Below are 21,124 nucleotides of genomic sequence, written 5' to 3'. Positions count from 1 at the left end.
AACATAGTATCACATATAAAAGTTAAATGCTAATAATGGGCTAAAAATGTAAAACTGATGAAAAATTATAAATGATAATCCTTGAGCAGATATATCAATCTTTAATATCCAAACATTTATAGTCCATAAAAATGCAAACATCTGGTAGATACATTGTCCAATGACAACATCAAAACAAGGTCCAAATGTGTCAGAAAATGATCCAGGGGATGGTCTGTCCCAACATGAAGAAATATCACGCAACCAAATACTTCAAATGGACATGAAATAATAGAAAGAACATGTAAAACATCCACAATAAAGTGAAATCTGTTACTTACATGTAGACAACGGAAGTAACTCCTCTATCCGTGATCAGTCAAATGCAGTCTGCTGTCTGTATGGGAAAGCCCAAAATAAAAGTTGCTAAGTGTTGTCAAAGTCGAATAATTGAAAGAAAGAAAGTATATTGATTAATATTGTTTTACTGTGCAATTGCGATCAGTACTCCACGTGTCATGGCGCAATTGCACGATAAATAACGTACACATACACTTACACATTCACTTGTAAATAGTTCATCTTAAAATATTTATAACACACAGTCGTTTATAATCAAATGTATTAGAGTTTACAGTTAAATATAATAATGTAAAATTTTCATGTTTGTATATTTTTCACCGTTAGACAGACATGTACTGGATACTGTTATAATTGACGAAAGTGTTATAGAAATGGACCCCTTTGCCCTCCTCACTATGCCAAGTAGCTGAACGTGTGGGGTTGAAAATGGCATGTGAGTTGGCAGAGGGTAAATCAATTGATATACATTGGTCTTCAGTATTTTTCTAGTATAGGGGGCGACATTGAGGCGACTGAAGAACTTTTTTATAGCAATGGCAGTACATAAGTAGAACACTCACATTACATGACAATGCAATAATATATCAAGAAAACAAAAAACAAAAACAAAAAGTCTGCAGACAAGAAAAAACAAAAAATTAAATAATTTATTTTTTTTAATAATAATAATAATATAAAAAAATAAAACAATATAATAAAATAAAAAATGATGTTGAAAAAAATGCAGACAGAAAACACAAAAATAGGGTATATAGGTATCCACAAGTAAAAAATTTCTATAGAGAAAAGAAGTTCAATGTCGTCCAAAAGGGAGTAAACAAGCAGTAGATGGTTTCTAGATACACAGAAAAGGCAAGTCCTGAATAGGAATTGAAGTAGCGTTATCCAGAATAGAGAAACTAAGTAATAAAATGTGGAATTGTATAAAAACAAGTGTCCAGAGATTCCGGTGATGAAATATGTTCTGTGAGTACTCACTATTACAAGTCCTAGGAGACACGCTTCCCAGCTCCGTTCCCCGTCTGCAGTAGTGGTGACTCCTCTGTTGTGATTTACGGACTCTTAGGTGTTTGCGTAAAGAGAGATAGGTCCTTACTGCTAGATAAAACATCCTGTCACACGGCGCTTATTCGGCTTCCATAAACAAAGACTAAGACACTCAACTGTGCCTCATTGGCAGCTCTCAAAACCTTAGTCTTGATCTGTACATGTGCAGACTGAGTACCAGTCTGTTGCTGGCAAGATCCCTATTGGTTCCTGGTTCTGGCTCTAAACTTGAAAAGGCACCTCCTCCCATTTCTCTAAGCCTGTTGATCAAGTTACCTGTCTGATTAGGTTCCTACCTATTCTGTGTGCTCTCACCTGAATTGTCAGTGCCTCTGCTGTGCTGCTGTTGAAAAGCTATACTGCTCAAGCTGCAACTGTCTCTGCTGTGTTGCTGTTTTAAAGGCTATACTGCTCAAGCTGCACCTGTCTCTCCTGTGTTGCTGTTCCACGGGCTATACTGCTCAAGCTGCACCTGTCTCCGCTGTGTTGCTGTTCCATGGGTTACACTACTCAAGCTGCACCTGCCTTCGTTGTATTGCTGTTCCATGGGCTGGATCGCTTAAGCTATACTTATCTTCATTGTGCTGCTACAACACAGGCCGTGCTGCTCAAGTTACATCTAACTCTACTGTGTTACCCCTCCATGGACTGCACTACTCAAGATCATCTACTCCACATTTGTCTTGGTGGCTCAGTGGTTATTGCAGGTCGTATCATCTAAGCTGCTTGTTCTTACCCACTCCTTGCTGGCTGGACTGTTACCTGTACCTCCTGTATTGTGCTGCCTCATTGTGGTCTCATATACCTGCTGCATTACCATCTCTACTTTGTTGCTGGACTGTTCCTGCTATTGCTATATTTGAATACACTGATTTTACCGCTATATTGTATTCACTCATACTACATTGCCGGTGGTACTGCTCACCCTGTTTCTATGTTCCTTGTGCCTATTTACCAAGACTTTCTGTGATAATTCAAGCATCATTAAATCGCTGATTGTACTTTATCCTGCATCTGTTGTCTATTCGCTGTCTGGGTATAGAACTGACATTACCAGTGTGCCTACTTCACACCAGTTACTATCACTCCCCCAGGACTCTGCGTAACACCCCTGGTAGGGACCGCGGCCTGCTGTCGAACGCCGCTAAACCCAAGTCACCTTGACCGCTGGTGAAAACCATTAGAATTCTCTGACTTCCTCAGCAAATAATTTTGCAACAAGTGCCATCCCCGCTCAGACGGGCTTCCACAGGATAGATAATTGGCATAATGATAATATTATGAATAGGAAAATTAATTATTACTCTCTGTATGTTTAATTTTATTTTTAATTATGTGTTTAGCAGACTCAAGTCATTCATCTTTATATCTGTATAGGACGCCTCTTAGCTTTTCAAATGGGCGTGGTCTATAACATTGACAATCATATTGGTAGTTTGGATCAAGGTCCTATCGTATTCTCTATATATTCTGCAATATTATCATTATGCCATTCATCTATCCTGAGAAAGCCCGTCTGAGCACGGGTGAGACACGTTGATTTTTGGGATGGCACTTGTCGCAAAATTATTTATCTGTTTTTGTTTTTTTTGTTTTCTTGATATATCATTGCTTTGTCATGTTTGTTTTTATACTGTGCAATAACATTCTACTACATCAGTACATTTTCCCCATTATTATTGGCATTCAGCCATTTTAGTCAGCGCCGGGGATTGCATTGTTTTTACTGTATCTGTTTGGAGAGGATTCAGGATCACCTCCCCCCTTTTTTCCCCATTTGGCAGCTTTCACACATCTCATGGTGAGCGCTGGTGTTCTCTATATTTACTCACATTACATGTAGGACTTGTGACAGTGACACAGTTACCAACTGAAGTAGCTGTTAGTTAAGATAAGACTTACACACATGACTTTCACAACAGGGTGGACATAGCTGTCAAATGGACAGCGGGGTTTTATGTGACAACCGACAAATCAATGATTTAGTTTTTTTGTATTAAATTGTACACACACATAAATTAGTTAATATTTGAGATTTGTGTTACCTGAAGTCTGGAAGGCGAAGGGATGGGGTCAGGAGTCTGCTGGACCCTGGAGACATGGACAAGGTAGGCATGTTGCTCTCAGAGTGTATCTTTCAGGTCTAGCGGAGGCAGCACATGGTCTGACTCAGCTGGGTAAAGAAGGTATGGGCAAGCTAGTAAGAGCATATTGGTGTGCATCAGACATTTCTTCTCAAGCTGGTAGGAAGGCAATGCCCTGTCTTACTGGATTGAGAGAAAATGTCTGGAAGAAAATAGCAATAGAGCCATCCCATACCCCTCCTACAGGTGGACTTTCTTCAGGTAAAACAAATCAACTTCATCCAATTACCACCTTGCAGGATCCTCAAGTATGTACTGGTGTACCGATTAAATATATCTGGGTAAAGGTGTATTGAAATGTTTCTAATGTATTGCTGTGTCATGCTCAGGTTTTTGTTAATAGATGTGGTATCCCTAGACTTATAGAAGGTGAGAGGGATATTCATTTTATTGGTAATAACTTTACAATGTATGAGCAGTGATAGTAAATGACATGCTTTTGATCAACCACCAACCAGTAGGAATATAGAGTAACAGTACTAGCTAGAACGAATTGAATAGAATGAGGGTTGAAACTTGATTGGTGTGGCTGATAGCTTCGGCCACTAGTCTTCCCCACTATCAAAATCACTTCTAAACTGCCTCTTAACCTGTCATCTTTTGAAATGCTTTTGACTTTTTTTGTGATGAGTTTGTAACGGAGAGACTGTTCTAGACCTTGAGAGGAAAAGCAAATAGTGAGACAGCAACAAACAATCACTGTCTCCTGAGGTGTTACACTAACTGTTATGATGATGGACAGGGAGAGTTTGTTGTAGAACTGTAATTTCCTATGCTCAGGTTGTTTGACAGACAGGTACCAAGTGTTGATGACCAGCATTACTTCCTTAGGGGTAGCAGAGAGACACCGGAACCCATTCCATCCACTGCAGAGGATTCAACACCCGGAGAAGGTTCCAATTACACTCGTGAAATCTGTTCTGGGAGACCCCAATTGCAGTTAACAACACCTGAGCCAAGGACTTAGTAAAGACAGTTGTCCAGCACGAAGTAGCCGTTTCTCCTATCCCGTGTTTCTCTCATCTCATTCTATTTTCAGGACAGTCAATTCTATCAATTATGAACAAGTGACAGAGGCTGGTTCAGGTAGTGATATTGAGGAGTTTGGGATGAAGGAGAAGTTGTTAGTACAATCGGTCCAGCGAATTACTCTATTCAATTCAGGGGTAGAAGGAAAATTTGTTAACCTTGGAGCTTGGAGACAGTGTGAGGGGCTATTCTCTGAGGAGTATTACGTCTGTAAGTACTTTGACCCCATAGTTGAAGAGAGGTGCATTCAGCAATTCCAGTCCAGCAATATTCGGACTTGAGCAGGCATCCCTGAGAATGATTATCATTCTTGGGTGGGTAAGGTTTTTAACCAAACTGAGTGCTGGGTGTGCTCTCACGTGCCTCAGAGATTATATCAAGAAGGACTAGTTCTCTATCCACTAAATATTCCTGAAGTACCTGAATTATGGGTGGGCGGCCTAGGGGAACAGTAATACAGCTAGGTCCCTTAGTTTGGAGTCTCCCCATATTCGGCAGGACGATCACTGTTTCACGTACAAGGAGTATTGGGAGTCTGGGAAGAACGAACAGACAATAACCTGCCCCACAAGTGTTGATGAAGAACCCGCTGATAATATTAGAGTGTATTTACTAACACAGGTTGAAGGAGATCATAAATTACATTGTTGATAGACATAGGATGATGTTATTGGTGAACATGTATTATTTAAATGCTGTCTGAGCTAAAAGACATGCTTTGGACAGATGAACATGTTAGGCATGAAGAACTAGTAGTAGAATATTCTATATTGTTAATACATGTTCTATCGCACCCTTGAAGGGCATATAAAACGTTATCTCCAAGCTGCAGCAGTATAGGTTCCATAGTAAAAGAAATTTTTTTTCTAGGATTGTGACTATCTTTTATGGTAACTTGACTGATATCTATAGATAGTGTGGTCATGCATAAAAGGGGACATACATTACAGAACAATGAAACGTACTACTGAGATCCTGCAATAAAAACTTTAAGGTGATAGTTTTGTGTACTATCAAAGGGTGGAGCTGTCAAAGTAGAATAATTGGATGAAAGAAAGTATGTCGATTAATATTGTTTTACCGTGCGATTGCGATCAGTTCTCCACGTGTCATGGCATAATCGCATGATAAATAACGCACACATACACTTACACATTCACTTGTAAATAGTTTACCATAAAATAGTTCCAACACACATCGTTTATAATCAAATGTGATAGAGTTTACAGTTAAATATAATCATGTTAAAAGCACTTTAAAAGTATCTAAGGCTCAGGATTTAGGAAATGTATCATGTTTAGTGTCCTTTTGAACTGCACATTACCATCTCTCATCCGCTAATTTTGACTTTGTGATCGCTTCCTGCAATCAATAGTTATGGAAGATAAAAGATTGAATAATCAAAATGGCATTGTGTTTGTTAGTAGTGGGCACCGCCGCTACTCTCTGAGTGCTTTTCCGGGCGTCCCGGCCGTCGCTATGACGAGTGGGACGTCACTTCCTTCTTCTTCGTGCCGGTTGCCTGGGCTGATTAGGGAATTAAGTTACCGCTGACACTCTGTCTATTTCCATTGGCTGCAGGCTCTGCATATTCATTATACTGCAGCTGAGGACACATTCTGGACTGTGTCCTGATTGGCCATCTGTACTATTTAAGGCAGTGAAGACTGAGCCTTACTGCCGGTTATAGCGTCCTGTTTCAGTACTGCTGCCTGCAATTTCTTACAGTGTTTAGTGTTTAACCTGAGATTGATTGCCCGTGTATGACCCTTGCCTGTTTCTGGACTCTGAACCTGTGCTTCTGACCCTGGTCTATTGCCTGAACCCGGATTCTGAACCTTTGCTCGTGATCCTAATCTTACGCCTGTCCCTGGATCCTGAGCCTGTGCCTGTGACCTTGACCTTTCTGCCTATACCTGACATATCCTCTGGTGCCCTGCCCAGTCCGCTAACATCTGGCCTGTCGCCACTCCGTGTGCAACCTCCCATACCTGTACGCTACCGTGTAAGCATAAACTCATACTACTCTGAGCATAAGACCTGGGGGCATCTGAGTACCTGTGAGCACAACCAGTCTCTACGGGAAAGGCGGCTGCTAAAGGTGAAGACCTCTCTCTTACCTGTTCTATGAGTTTATGCCGCACTGGTGGCCATAACAGTGTTTTAAGTTGTTTAGACTGGTTTGGGTCAGTTTCCTTGAGAAGTACATGTTTTCAGCTGTTGGGGGAAGGTGATCACCTCTTCCCAGAAAAATCCTTTGAACTGACCTATGACCTGCATTACACTGGACTGTCCTGAATCCTGAACCATTGGAAACATGCCATGACATCATCAGTAGTTTTTTCTATACTGAAACTGGATTCTTTCAAGCTGTTTTTTCAGCGAAGTCTCTCTTTCTCTCTCAGCCTGACTACAGACAACATGCATTGACCTGGGTGAAACACTATATGGAAAATGTAATGTACTCTGTGTTTGATACTTTCCTACTTTATTGTATCATCTTTAATGTGTAATAATGGATTGCTGTAAATCCTGCTATATTTTGCAATTAAATATCTTTATGCGTTGGAACCACAAGAATCGCATTGGACAATGTTTTATTTGAAAGCGATAAAATGACTTTAATAGTGTGTTGCCAGGCTATCAATGCAATCTCCAATGAAAATAGCAGACAGGAAGCCGGCAAAGTTATGAACAATTTTATTCGAAATCTCCTCCGTAGTTAATGTCAAAGTGAATATTATGCCAGGCTAAAAAAGGCCGTTATAATGAATCAAAGATTGCAGGGCAGTAACAGCTCAACATGTTTCATTCTAATAAAAAGAACTTTTTCAAGAGCATCATGTTAATGGAGGCTATCAGCTTTAAATAGACCTCTCTTAATTAAATCTATTGCGTGATTGGTTGTACCATATGTGTGTCTAATAAGATCATTAGCAAGCAACACATATGTTGCAAACTACTATATTTCTTAATGGTAACTACAATCATTGAATACACAAATAAAGTATAACAATATCAACTATAATACCTATACAATAACTAACAGATTTTAGCAAATGTTTTCTGTCGTATCTCAATTGTACAAACATATTAGTAATAACAACAATCGAAATATACATAAAACATACAAAATAAAAATAAATAGGTAAAAATAAATATAAACATATATATATATATATATATATATATATATATATATATATATATATATATACCACACCCTGCAACCTGTCAAAGTGACCGTTAATACTAAATAGCATAATGTCCAGAGTAGGTGTATGTAACACCATTCACAACTAATCATTCTGACCTACACTTTATACATGGCAGCTCTTACCAATATTGTAAAATAAAATACAATACAAAAACAATATATTTAAAAATATTAAAAGGGTATACCAGTATTCAATAAATATATCTAAAAAGATAATCAGCCTATTGTCAAAAGGTATTTTTATTCTAAATCTATATTAAGACCAGCAGGTGCCAAAGTTTTCAATTTATATATCCACCTGACCTCCTCTTTATTCACATTCCTAAGGAAATTGCCTCCTCTCCAATTGTGCTTCACTGATGTTATAACCATAAATTGTAAACCTGCAGGATCACAGTCATGATATTGGGAACAATGTTGAGAAACACTGTGAAGTGCAAATCCCTTCTTTATATTTCTAATATGTTCCCCAATTCGTACCTTTAACTTACGGATGGTGCGACCTACATATTGGATCTTGCAAGGACATTCCAATAAAGAGATAACATTCTGGGAATTGCAGGTTAAACAAATTTTAATGTTTAAAGTTTCCATCGTTTCATGAGATTTAAATGCACATATCGGTTTGCTAGTGTGATAACCCAATGCTTTACAACTCATACATGTGCCACAATGGTAAAAACCATGTTTAGGGTTCATCCCGGTTTACCAGGTTTCAGAATTTGATTTAGTAGGTAGAAGGTTGTGGATCAATTTGGAGCTAAGATTTGGCACCTTTGTAAATACCAATTTGGGTTGGGACGGTAACAGACCCTAAAGGACATCGTCTTTCTTCAAAATGTGCCAATGGTGCTTGAGAATCTGATTAATTGATGGGCTGATTCCGAAAAACCCATCATGAAGAGGACATCTTGTCCCCAATTCCTCAGCTTGTCAGACTCTTTATTAGCTTTTGAATAATTGAGTAGATCCTTTCTATCCATACTTCGGACTCCTACAAATGCCTGTTCTACTAAGTGGGGACATAATCCTTATTGAGAAATTGTTTAATCATCTGTTCTTCATATACATCCAAATCAGTACAATTCCTATGAATTCTCTTAAATTGGCCAACACGAATATTACTAAGTCAATTATGATGATGATGGCTGGTGGCCAAGATGTACCCGTTGACATCCACTGGTTTCATATAGGTTTTAATTTTAATGTCATTGCCTTCTATGTATATATCTAAATCCAAGTTGCAATTCCTCTCTTTGCTTACAGTGGATGTAAAAATCAAATTGTTGTCATTGTCGTTATTATATTTCAAGAATCCATCTGATGAATCACGTGTACCCTGATCATAAGGACATCATCAATGTAATGACGCCAAAGCACTCGATAATCAAAGATTATCATTTATCATTTTTCAGCAGTTTATATTTTTAGCTCATTAATTGCATTTACCTTTTATATGTGATACTGTTTTCAGATATTTTTCTCTATTTCATATCTTAGATTTGCTGTGCGCTATAGTTTGTTGTTTGTTGTTATCTTTAGGCGGTTGGAGTCCCCCGCTAGTAGCAGCACACGTTTCTTTCATTTGGCCACGGGATTGGTGCGCTGTTTTAAATCTTCAATTGGCAGCTCATTGTATTTTTTATCCACGATTTCAGCAACACGGGATGTTGGCTGATTTTACATCTGATATATATTGCGTTATTGTCCATGCACTGTTTGGTTCGACTTACAGTGGATCTTTGAACATGAAATCTTTACTTGATTTACACCAGACAGGTATTAATCATATAATTGTTCAGCCAATTTGACAGTACGTTGACCAATCATTATTCATTTTGTCAACAAGTGTTTCACCTATAAAAGATACTTAAGAAAGAAATGAAACTATGGTGGAATGTACAAACATTGGAGTGGTATGTCCAACAGGGACTAGTTCCCAAGGGTCTACGTATAAACTACCGGCAGACTCCACAAAGGAATTTAATGATCTTTTGTCCAAACATTTACAAGCAGGTAAAGAATCAGGAATATTACTGCATAATGAACACAAATGCATTGAGTCTGCTCATCCTAGCATTCCGGTGCTATATTATCTTCCGAAGGTACACAAGAACCCTACTAAACCGCCAGGCAGACCCATAGTTTTGGGGATTGGATCTCTGACTTCCAATCTCTCACATAATGTGGATTTTTTTCTTCAGGACCATGTGAAATCACAACCATCCTATGTACGAGATACAACACAAGTTGTTAACATTTTGGGAGACATTCAGTGGAAAGATGACTATTGCTCAGTCTCTTGTGATGATGCTTCCATACTTATATGGAAGGCACACTTATGGAGAAAATCCCGTGTTGTTGAAGGGACACTTCATTGTGGATAACAAACCTGGATAGAAAAGAGCAAATAAATTGACACTACACTATAAAACTACTATTTATTAGTCATACAGATAAAACTGAATGGTTAAAAAGCGAAATATAAAAATTTTGGAGTCTTGGTCGGGTACGTATATTCAGAAGATCGATACACTTTATTGCACTTTATTACACTTCATACACTTTATCTAGTTCGGTAGATATATAAGTGCCTGTCAGGAAAGGGATAGTGACCAAAGTCAGGTCCCTGCTTGACCTGACTTTGAGTCAGGTCAAGCAGGGAGTCCAGCATCTAGCTGGTTATAAGAGGATTTATAGATATATCAGAATATGATTTTTGCTCTACAAAGGTGTTGTTTTTAGAAAGAGTCTGTGAGTCAGGTCAAGCAGGGAGTCCACCATCTAGCTGGTTATAAGAGGATTTATAGATATATCAGAATATGATTGTTGCTCTACAAAGGAACTCTTCTATATGAATCTAGTGATAGACAACTAAAGATGTCATTAATAGAAATCAAAACAGATATACTGTGATGAAATTCTTAACAGTTTTTTTTTATCATAAATCAATCCAAGTAGGTTTCTATTGTTTGTGTCAGAATACTAGAAACCCAAAACAAATTGTCACCGTATAAAAAATACTCCATAAGAATCATAGGAAAAATATATGAAAAAACCCATACAGTTTAAGATTTATCTATCTATCAGTCCTGGCTGCTAAACATCTGAGAAATAGCATTGGAACTATGATTTGTATAACTAATTAACCAGCTGGGATTAATGTCAGTTGTAGAAAAAGTCTGTGTCTCCGACTGAATAGATACCAAACGGAATAGGGAACATGTAGCTAACTATGACAGTTTTGTCATTAATACACTAAAAACAAACTTTGTTTTACTATAATAAAATATTTTGCTACACTATCCCTTTCCTGACAGGCACTTATTTTTTTTATATATATATATATATATTGTGATTAAGAAAGCATAATTGATATAAGGTGTTGTTTCTAGAAGTAGTCTGTGAGTCAGGTCAAGCAGGGAGTCCAGCATCTAGCTGGTTATAAGAGGATTCAAGATATATCAGAATATGATTTTTGCTCTACAAAGGAACTCCTCTATATGAATCTAGTGGTAGACAACTAAAGATGTCATTAACAAAAATCAAAACAGATATACTGTGATGAAATTCTTAATTTTTTTTTTTTATCATAAATCAACTCAATTAGGTCTCTATTGTTTGTGTCAGAATACTAGAAACCCAAAACAAATTGTGACCGTATAAAAAATACTCCATAAGAATCATAGGAAAAATATAGGAAAATACCCATACAATTTAAGATTTATCTATTTATCTCTCAGTCCTGGCTGCTAAACATCTCAGAAATAGCATTGGAACTGTGATTTGTATAACTAATTTAACCAGCTGTGATGAATGTCAGTTTTAGAAAAAGTCTGTGTCTCTGACTGAATATATATCAAATGGAATAGGGAACATGTAGCTAACTATGATAGTTTTGTCATTAATATACTAAAACACAAACTTTGTTTTACTAAAATATTTTGCTACACTATCCCTTTCCTGACAGGCACTTATTTATATATATATTATGATTAGGGATGAGCGCACTCGGATTTATGAAATCCGAGCCCACCCGAACGTTGCGGATCCGAGTCGGATCCGAGACAGATCCGGGTATTGGCGCCAAATTCAAATGTGAAACTGAGGCTCTGACTCATAATCCCGTTGTCGGATCTCGCGATACTCGGATCCTATAAATTCCCCGCTAGTCGCCGCCATCTTCACTCGGGCATTGATCAGGGTAGAGGGAGGGTGTGTTAGGTGGTCCTCTGTCCTGGTAGATCTCGTGCTGTGCTGTTTAGTTCTGTGCTGTGCTGTTTAGTTCTGTGCTGTGCTGTGCTGTGCTGTGTTCTGCAGTATCAGTCCAGTGGTGCTGTGTGCTGTGCTCTGTCCTTCTGAGGTCAGTGGTGCTGCTGGGTCCTGTGCTGTGTCCTGTTCAGTCCAGTGGTGCTGTGTCCTGTGCTCTGTGCTTCTAAGGGCATAGTTATTTCCCCAATATTCCCCTGTGTTTAAAAAAATAAAAAAAAGTTTTTTTAAAAAATACCAAAAACTACTTTAATTTTTTTTAATTACCACAAAATTTGCACAACCAATCCTGCAGTATAAGCCCATTGGTACTGCAATATTACCAAGTTCACACATTCAGCAGTAAAAGTCCAGTGGTACTGCAATATTACAAAGTTTACACATTCTGCAGTATCAGTCCAGTGGTGCTGTGTCCTGTGCTCTGTCCTGCTGAGTTCCGTAGTGCTGCTGGGTCCTGTGCCGTGTCCTGTTCAGTCCAGTGGTGCTGTGTCCTGTGCTCTGTGCTTCTAAGGGCATAGTTATTTCCCCATTATTCCCAAGTTTTTAAAAAATAAAAAAAAAGTAAAAAAAAATAAAAAATTTAAAAAATAAAAAAAATATATAATAATTATAACCAAATTTGCAAAACCAATCCAGCAGTATAAGTCCATTGGTACTGCAATATTACAAAGTTCACACATTCTGCAGTATCAGTCCAGTGGTGCTGTGTCCTGTGCTCTGTCCTGCTGAGTTCCGTAGTGCTGCTGGGTCCTGTGCCGTGTCCTGTTCAGTCCAGTGGTGCTGTGTCCTGTGCTCTGTGCTTCTAAGGGCATAGTTATTTCCCCACTATTCCCAAGTTTTTTAAAAATAAAAAAAAAGTAAAAAAAAATAAAAAATTTAAAAAAAAAAAATATATAATAATTATAACCAAATTTGCAAAACCAATCCAGCAGTATAAGTCCATTGGTACTGCAATATTACCAAGTTCACACATTCTGCAGTATCTTGTGCTACATATAATGGAGACCAAAAATTTGGAGGATAAAGTAGGGAAAGATCAAGACCCACTTCCTCCTAATGCTGAAGCTGCTGCCACTAGTCATGACATAGACGATGAAATGCCATCAACGTCGTCTTCCAAGCCCGATGCCCAATCTCGTAGTACCGGGCATGTAAAATCCAAAAAGCCCAAGTTAAGAAAAAGTAGCAAAAAGAGAAACTTAAAATCATCTGAGGAGAAACGTAAAGTTGCCAATATGCCATTTACGACACGGAGTGGCAAGGAACGGCTTAGGCCCTGGCCCGTGTTCATGACTAGTGGTTCAGCTTCACCCACGGATCTTAGCCCTCCTCCTCCTCCCCCCCCCTACAAAAAATTGAAGAGAGTTATGCTGTCAGCAACAAAACAGCAAACAACTCTGCCTTCTAAAGAGAAATTATCACAAATCCACAAGGCGAGTCCAAGGATGTTGGTGGTTGTCAAGCCTGACCTTCCCATCACTGTACGGGAAGAGGTGGCTCGGGAGGAGGCTATTGATGATGTAGCTGGCGCTGTGGAGGAACTTGATGATGAGGATGGTGATGTGGTTATTGTAAATGAGGCACCAGGGGGGGAAACAGCTGATGTTCATGGGATGAAAAAGCCCATCGTCATGCCTGGTCAGAAGACCAAAAAATGCACCTCTTCGGTCTGGAGTTATTTTTATCCAAATCCAGACAACCAATGTATGGCCATATGTAGCTTATGTAAAGCTCAAATAAGCAGGGGTAAGGATCTTGCCCACCTAGGAACATCCTCCCTTATACGTCACCTGAATAACCTTCATAGTTCAGTGGTTAGTTCAGGAACTGGGGCTAGGACCCTCATCGGTACAGGGACACCTAAATCCCGTGGTCCAGTTGGATACACACCAGCAACACCCTCCTCGTCAACTTCCTCCACAATCTCCATCAGATTCAGTCCTGCAGCCCAAGTCAGCAGCCAGACTGAGTCCTCCTCAATACGGGATTCATCCGAGGAATCCTGCAGCGGTACGCCTACTACTGCCACTGCTGCTGTTGCTGCTGTTAGTCGGTCATCTTCCCAGAGGGGAAGTCGTAAGACCGCTAAGTCTTTCACAAAACAATTGACCGTCCAACAGTCGTTTGCCATGACCACAAAATACGATAGTAGTCACCCTATTGCAAAGCGTATAACTGCGGCTGTAACTGCAATGTTGGTGTTAGACGTGTGCCCGGTGTCCGCCATCAGTGGAGTGGGATTTAGAGGGTTGATGGAGGTATTGTGTCCCCGGTACCAAATCCCCTCGAGATTCCACTTCACTAGGCAGGCGATACCAAAAATGTACAGAGAAGTACGATCAAGTGTCCTCAGTGCTCTTAAAAATGCGGTTGTACCCACTGTCCACTTAACCACGGACATGTGGACAAGTGGTTCTGGGCAAACGAAGGACTATATGACTGTGACAGCCCACTGGGTAGATGCATCCCCTTCCGCAGCAACAGCAACAGCTGCATCAGTAGCAGCATCTACAAAATGGCTGCTCATGCAAAGGCAGGCAACATTGTGTATTACAGGCTTTAATAAGAGGCACAACGCTGACAACATATTAGAGAAAATGAGGGAAATTATCTCCCAGTGGCTTACCCCACTTAGACTCTCATGGGGATTTGTGGTGTCAGACAATGCCAGTAACATTGTGCGGGCATTAAATATGGGCAATTTCCAGCACGTCCCATGTTTTGCCCACACCATTAATTTGGTGGTGCAGCATTACCTCAAGAGTGACAGGGGTGTGCAGGAGATGCTTGCGGTGGCGCGCAAAATTGCTGGACACTTTCGGCATTCAGCCAGTGCCTACCGCAGACTAGAGGCACATCAAAAAAGCATGAACCTGCCCTGCCATCACCTCAAACAAGAGGTTGTGACGCGCTGGAACTCCACCCTCTATATGCTGCAGAGGATGGAGGAGCAGCAAAAGGCCATTCAGGCCTACACAGCCACCTACGACATAGGCAAAGGAGTGGGGATGCGCCTCAGTCAAGCGCAGTGGAGACTGATTTCCGTGTTGTGCAAGGTTCTGCAGCCATTTGAACTTGCCACACGAGAAGTCAGTTCCGACACTGCCAGCTTGAGTCAGGTCATTCCCCTGATCAGGCTGTTGCAGAAGCAGCTAGAGAAAGTGAGGGAGGAGCTGGTAAGCCATTGCGATTACACCAAGCATGTAGCTCTTGTGGATGTAGCCCTTCGTACGCTTTGCCAGGATCCGAGGGTGGTCACTCTTTTAAAGTCAGAGGAATACATTCTGGCCACCGTGCTCGATCCTCGGTTTAAAGCGTATGTTGTGTCTCTGTTTCCGGCGGACACAAGTCTACAGCGGTGCAAAGACCTGCTGGTCAGGAGATTGTCCTCTGAAGAGGACCGTGACATGCCAACAGCTCCACCCTCATTTTCTTCCACATCTATGGCTGCGAGGAAAAAGCTCAGTTTTCCCAAAAGAGGCACTGGCGGGGATGCTGATAACATCTGGTCCGGACTGAAGGACCTGCCAACCATTGCAGACATGTCTACTCTCGCTGCATTGGATGCTGTCACAATAGAAAAAATTGTGGATGATTACTTTGCTGACACCATCCAAGTAGACATGTCAGACAGTCCATATTGTTACTGGCAGGAAAATAAGGCAGTTTGGAAGCCCCTGTACAAACTGGCTCTATTTTACCTGAGTTGTCCCCTCTCCAGTGTGTACTCGGAAAGAGTTTTTAGTGCAGCGGGGAACCTGGTCAGTGAGCGGCGAAGGAGGTTGCTTCCTCACAACGTTGAAAAAATGATGTTTATAAAAATGAATAATCAATTCCTCAATGAAGTACAGCACTGCCCTCCAGATACTACAGAGGGACCTGTGGTTGTGGAGTCCAGCGGGGACGAATTGATAATGTGTGATGAGGAGGAAGTACACACTGTAGGGGGAGAGGAATCAGAGGTTGAGGATGAGGACGACATCTTGCCTCAGTAGAGCCTGTTTAGTCTGTACAGGGAGAGATGAATAGCTTTTTTGGTGTGGGGGCCCAAACAAACCAATCATTTCAGCCAAAGTTGTTTGGTAGGCCCTGTCGCTGAAATGATTGGTTTGTTAAAGTGTGCATGTCCTATTTCAACAACATAAGGGTGGGTGTGAGGGCCCAAGGACAATTCCATCTTGGAACTTTTTTTTTGGCATTATATGACCAATCAACAGTCGTTTGCCATGTTCAAAAAGTAAAACCAAATTTTAAAAAATTCAAGAAATTAAACCAAAAGTAAAATGCCGTGTCATAATTTAAAACAAGAGGTATTGACGTGCTCTAAAACTACTGTATTGTTGTTTATATTTTATAAACACTACACTTGAAAGCTTGAGTCTTTCAATAAAAAAGTAACTGTCCATTGCACGAATATTTGCAACAGGGACAATTTTAGGGTTAAGAAAGCCAACTAATAACACTTCGACGCTGTCTGTCTTTATAAACACTACACTTGGAAGTTGGAGGAGGTATTGTGGCCCCGGCACCAAATTTACTACCGGGGCCACTCCACTGTGCAGTCCATATTTAGGTGTATCAGATATTAAACAACGGTGACAGTTGATGCCCAATTTTTTAATTATATTGTGGCCTCGGTACCAAATTGTGTACCGGGGCCACCACACTACGCAGTCCAGATACTTGTTTGGTGGAATTCAGACCAGTTGAGGGTTTTATTATTATATTGTGGGGACCACTCTATCTATACCACACTACAACTCTATACCACTCTATTTCATACTTTAATTCTATTTAATACTTTAATTCTATTTCATACTTTAATTCTATTTAATACTTTAATTCTATTTCATACTTTAATTCTATTTAATACTTTAATTCTATTACTAATTACCATAAAGAGGAACTGCCGCGTCTATTTAATACTTTAATTCTATTAGTAGTTACCATAAAGAGGAACAAAATAAACCAATTTTACCAAAAGTATAATATGACTTAGACTTACAAACACTACACTTGAAAGATGGTGCCTTTAAATGAAAAAGTCAGTCTTCATTGCACGACTATGTGCAACAGGGACAGTTTTTTGGTTTACAAAGTCAACCAATAACACTTGGACCCTGTCTGTCTTTAACATACTTGATGGGATCTCAATGACGAATTGTCTGTACCATGTTTGGAGGAGGTATTGTGGCCCCGGTATCAAATTGGGTACCGGGGCCACCCCACTACGCAGTCCAGATACTTGTTTGGTGGAATTCTGACACGTGGAGGGTGTATTTATTTTATTGTGGCCCCGGTATCAAATTGGGTACCGGGGCCACCCCACTACGCAGTCCAGATACTTGTTTGGTGGAATTCTGACACGTGGAGGGTTTTTTAATTATATTGTGGCCTCGGTACCAAATTGTGTACCGGGGCCACCACACTACGCAGTCAAGATAGATAGATGCGTATCATAGATAAAGTACATTCAGTGGTGTGGGGCAAATTGAAAAATATTCAAAATGCACTGACATTATCAAAAACAAGAGGTTGTCACACGCTAAAACTCCAACATGTATATGATGGAGAGGATGGAGGAGCAGCCGTATGTGTAGTGTAATGCAGACCTGTTGAAGGTTTTTTATATATTTTATTGTGGTGCCCAGTGCCCACTCCTCTAGGCAGTCCAGGTACATTTATTGGTGCGATTCATAAAAGTTCAGGGTTTTTAATATATTGTGGTGACCCACTCCTCTACGCAGTCCAGGTACATTTATTGGTGCGAATCAAACAAGTTGATGGTTTTCTTATTATATATATTGTGGTGACCCACTCCTCTACGCAGTCCAGGTACATTTATTGGTGCGATTCATAAAAGTTCAGGGTTTTTAATATATATTGTGGTCACCCACTCCTCTACGCAGTCCAGGTACATTTATTGGTGCGAATCAAACAAGTTGATGGTTTTCTTATTATATATATTGTGGTGACCCACTCCTCTACGCAGTCCAGGTACATTTATTGGTGCGATTCATAAAAGTTCAGGGTTTTTAATATATTGTGGTGACCCACTCCTCTACGCAGTCCAGGTACATTTATTGGTGCGAATCAAACAAGTTGATGGTTTTCTTATTATATATATTGTGGTGACCCACTCCTCTACGCAGTCCAGGTACATTTATTGGTGCGATTCATAAAAGTTCAGGGTTTTTAATATATATTGTGGTCACCCACTCCTCTACGCAGTCCAGGTACATTTATTGGTGCGAATCAAACAAGTTGATGGTTTTCTTATTATATATATTGTGGTGACCCACTCCTCTACGCAGTCCAGGTACATTTATTGGTGCGATTCATAAAAGTTCAGGGTTTTTAATATATTGTGGTGACCCACTCCTCTACGCAGTCCAGGTACATTTATTGGTGCGAATCAAACAAGTTGATGGTTTTCTTATTATATATATTGTGGTGACCCACTCCTCTACGCAGTCCAGGTACATTTATTGGTGCGATTCATAAAAGTTCAGGGTTTTTAATATATATTGTGGTCACCCACTCCTCTACGCAGTCCAGGTACATTTATTGGTGCGAATCAAACAAGTTGATGGTTTTCTTATTATATATATTGTGGTGACCCACTCCTCTACGCAGTCCAGGTACATTTATTGGTGCGATTCATAAAAGTTCAGGGTTTTTAATATATATTGTGGTCACCCACTCCTCTACGCAGTCCAGGTACATTTATTGGTGCGAATCAAACAAGTTGATGGTTTTCTTATTATATATATATTGTGGTGACCCACTCCTCTACGCAGTCCAGGTACATTTATTGGTGCGATTCATAAAAGTTCAGGGTTTTTAATATATTGTGGTGACCCACTCCTCTACGCAGTCCAGGTACATTTATTGGTGCGATTCATAAAAGTTCAGGGTTTTTAATATATTGTGGTGACCCACTCCTCTACGCAGTCCAGGTACATTTATTGGTGCGAATCAAACAAGTTGATGGTTTTCTTATTATATATATTGTGGTGACCCACTCCTCTACGCAGTCCAGGTACATTTATTGGTGCGATTCATAAAAGTTCAGGGTTTTTAATATATATTGTGGTCACCCACTCCTCTACGCAGTCCAGGTACATTTATTGGTGCGAATCAAACAAGTTGATGGTTTTCTTATTATATATATTGTGGTGACCCACTCCTCTACGCAGTCCAGGTACATTTATTGGTGCGATTCATAAAAGTTCAGGGTTTTTAATATATATTGTGGTCACCCACTCCTCTACGCAGTCCAGGTACATTTATTGGTGCGAATCAAACAAGTTGATGGTTTTCTTATTATATATATTGTGGTGACCCACTCCTCTACGCAGTCCAGGTACATTTATTGGTGCGATTCATAAAAGTTCAGGGTTTTTAATATATATTGAGGTCACTCACTCCTCTACGCAGTCCAGGTACATTTATTGGTGCGAATCAAACAAGTTGATGGTTTTCTTATTATATATATTGTGGTGACCCACTCCTCTACGCAGTCCAGGTACATTTATTGGTGCGATTCATAAAAGTTCAGGGTTTTTAATATATTGTGGTCACCCACTCCTCTACGCAGTCCAGGTACATTTATTGGTGCGATTCATAAAAGTTCAGGGTTTTTAATATATTGTGGTGACCCACTCCTCTACGCAGTCCAGGTACATTTATTGGTGCGAATCAAACAAGTTGATGGTTTTCTTATTATATATATTGTGGTGACCCACTCCTCTACGCAGTCCAGGTACATTTATTGGTGCGATTCATAAAAGTTCAGGGTTTTTAATATATATTGTGGTCACCCACTCCTCTACGCAGTCCAGGTACATTTATTGGTGCGAATCAAACAAGTTGATGGTTTTCTTATTATATATATTGTGGTGACCCACTCCTCTACGCAGTCCAGGTACATTTATTGGTGCGATTCATAAAAGTTCAGGGTTTTTAATATATATTGTGGTCACCCACTCCTCTACGCAGTCCAGGTACATTTATTGGTGCGAATCAAACAAGTTGATGGTTTTCTTATTATATATATTGTGGTGACCCACTCCTCTACGCAGTCCAGGTACATTTATTGGTGCGATTCATAAAAGTTCAGGGTTTTTAATATATATTGTGGTCACCCACTCCTCTACGCAGTCCAGGTACATTTATTGGTGCGAATCAAACAAGTTGATGGTTTTCTTATTATATATATTGTGGTGACCCACTCCTCTACGCAGTCCAGGTACATTTATTGGTGCGATTCATAAAAGTTCAGGGTTTTTAATATATTGTGGTGACCCACTCCTCTACGCAGTCCAGGTACATTTATTGGTGCGAATCAAACAAGTTGATGGTTTTCTTATTATATATATTGTGGTGACCCACTCCTCTACGCAGTCCAGGTACATTTATTGGTGCGATTCATAAAAGTTCAGGGTTTTTAATATATATTGTGGTGACCCACTCCTCTACGCAGTCCAGGTACATTTATTGGTGCGAATCAAACAAGTTGATGGTTTTCTTATTATATATATTGTGGTGACCCACTCCTCTACGCAGTCCAGGTACATTTATTGGTGCGATTCATAAAAGTTCAGGGTTTTTAATATATATTGTGGTCACCCACTCCTCTACGCAGTCCAGGTACATTTATTGGTGCGAATCAAACAAGTTGATGGTTTTCTTATTATATATATTGTGGTGACCCACTCCTCTACGCAGTCCAGGTACATTTATTGGTGCGATTCATAAAAGTTCAGGGTTTTTAATATATTGTGGTGACCCACTCCTCTACGCAGTCCAGGTACATTTATTGGTGCGAATCAAACAAGTTGATGGTTTTCTTATTATATATATTGTGGTGACCCACTCCTCTACGCAGTCCAGGTACATTTATTGGTGCAATTCATAAAAGTTCAGGGTTTTTAATATATATTGTGGTGACCCACTCCTCTACGCAGTCCAGGTACATTTATTGGTGCGATTCATAAAAGTTCAGGGTTTTTAATATATATTGTGGTCACCCACTCCTCTACGCAGTCCAGGTACATTTATTGGTGCGAATCAT

This window comes from Mixophyes fleayi, chromosome 7 (genome assembly GCF_038048845.1).
Source record: "Mixophyes fleayi isolate aMixFle1 chromosome 7, aMixFle1.hap1, whole genome shotgun sequence".
NCBI classification, from domain to species: Eukaryota; Metazoa; Chordata; class Amphibia; order Anura; family Limnodynastidae; genus Mixophyes; species Mixophyes fleayi.
Note: the sequence above shows the minus strand (reverse complement) of the source record.